The sequence below is a fragment of the Raphanus sativus genome, unplaced genomic scaffold (assembly GCF_000801105.2).
Source record: "Raphanus sativus cultivar WK10039 unplaced genomic scaffold, ASM80110v3 Scaffold5490, whole genome shotgun sequence".
In the NCBI taxonomy this organism is placed as follows: domain Eukaryota; kingdom Viridiplantae; phylum Streptophyta; class Magnoliopsida; order Brassicales; family Brassicaceae; genus Raphanus; species Raphanus sativus.
In genome coordinates this window covers 1-1938 of record NW_026620789.1, presented here as the reverse complement: position 1 = coordinate 1938, position 1938 = coordinate 1, and the positions used below count along the sequence as shown (strand labels likewise).

Genomic DNA, 1938 nt, shown 5'->3' with positions numbered 1-1938 from the left:
TCGACAACTTACTACCACTATACTATCATTTGACTTAGGAGCCTTCAAACTCCTAACATCAAATTGGCGCCGTTGCCAAATTCTGAGTTTGATTTAAACATTGAGATTTAGTCATTTGCTTGAGACTAAGTCATTTTTATTTTTGTAAGTTACTGATTCTCTTCTTCACTCTTTGTGATTTTCAGGTGTATGAACTTGAGGAGCAAGGGTACATCAAACCTTGTTCCAAGAGCCGCAGACATCAGAGCTTTAGAGAGAGAGTGTGCTAGAAAGAGAAGACAAGAAGAGCAACAGGCTCAACTGCAGCCACTGGAAGCTGCAATGGAAGAACAACAAAATCCTCAGAACCCCAATGGAGTCAACAATGTTCCACAAGGGCCCCAACAGCGACCAGCTCGCCCCATTGGCACTTATGACCGCCCCAACATCCATGGTCCTAGGCTTGGAATCCGAGCACCAGCTGTGGCTGCTAACAACTTTGAGATCAAGTCAGGACTGCTAAACTGCATTGAGAACAACAAGTATCATGGTCTGGCTGTGGAGGACCCATTTGATCACTTGGATAAGTTTGACAGCTACTGTGGTATGTCAAAGACTAATGGTGTGTCAGAGGATGCCTTAAAGCTCAAGCTATTCCCTTTCTCTTTGGGGGATAAGGCACGTCAGTGGGAAAAGTCTCTACCAAGTGACTCCATCACCACTTGGGAAGACTGCAAAAGGGCATTCTTGGAGAAGTTCTTCTCTACCTCAAGAACTGCTAAGTTGAGGAATGAGATCTCCAGCTTCCAACAGAAAAACTTGGAAGGATTCAGTGAAGCTTGGGAGAGATTCAAAGGTTACCAAGCTCAGTGCCCACACCATGGATTCTCTAAGGAGAGCTTGCTGAGCACATTCTACAGAGGTGCTCTTCCTAAGTACAGAGCCAGACTGGATACAGCTAGCAATGGGTTCTTTTTGGGGAGAACTGAGGAAGAGGCAGAGGCTCTAGTTGACAACATGGTTAAGAGTGATGCAGTCTACAGTGGAGACCATGACAGAAGCAGCAGAGGTGATGACAATCAAACGAGGAATGAGATAAAGGCTCTTCAGGAGAAGATTGACAAACTCATTGCTGATAAGGCCACACAAGCGCAGGTGAACTTTGTTGGCAACCCAAGCCAGGAGATACCTCCTACTGTCATGTCCCCGATCCTAGATAGGATCGGCCGGATGGACCATGGTGCGAGGGGATGCACCAAATCAGGTCTAATGACCTAGGACAAGGCGTATCATGGTCCGTGGAATGGGTTAAGTGTATCAGGAGGCTGAGACTTAACCAAGGAAAGGAAGGTTCAAGCTTAAGGAAGCTGGACAAGTGTTTAGACAGCTGGCCGGAGTGTGAAACAAGCTCGGGCAGCTAAGATGAAGTGTGAGGGAGCTCACAGTAGCTCACAAGAGTTCTGGTCAGCTCCAGTAGCTGGAGTGTTAGCTCACTCAGCTGGTGACAGTAGTGGTCAGCTCATCTCAGCTTGGAGGAGTGTTGAGAGTTGAGATGGTGTGACCGGACCATGGGCGGTTAAGGTCCGGTGGGATGGTGGTGCGGTCCGGTGAGGCCAAGGTTGCTGGTGGTGCAGCAAGGCACTTGGGCAAGTGCTAGCTGATGCTGATCGATGAAGAGAAGCAGTTGGGATGGCGGTTGAGAGGCGGTTGGACCGAAGGGATGCGGTGATTCCCACATGCGCCCATTCGGCCAATCCTCGCACCGGTTCGCCCAAAACCGGTTGGCGAACCCTTCCTCTATAAATAAAGGACTCTGGCATCGATATTTGTCATCAGAAAAAGAGGGGAAACTCTGCCAAAATTGCCAGAGAATCCAGAAGAGAAAAAGAGACCGACGGTTGCTTGTTTGGCCGTGTGAGTGTGCGGTGGTGAATTGTTCTTGACCGGCGACCAAGGAAG

The 1938-nt window shown here is 48.7% G+C and overlaps 1 non-coding gene across 1 annotated transcript; it reads right to left on the bottom strand.

The window, feature by feature from the left end:
* Positions 1–759: 759 nt before the first annotated feature.
* Positions 760–866, bottom strand: LOC130507732 (small nucleolar RNA R71). The gene has a single exon (XR_008942421.1). It is a non-coding gene; the product is annotated as a small nucleolar RNA R71 (small nucleolar RNA).
* Positions 867–1938: the final 1072 nt, after the last annotated feature.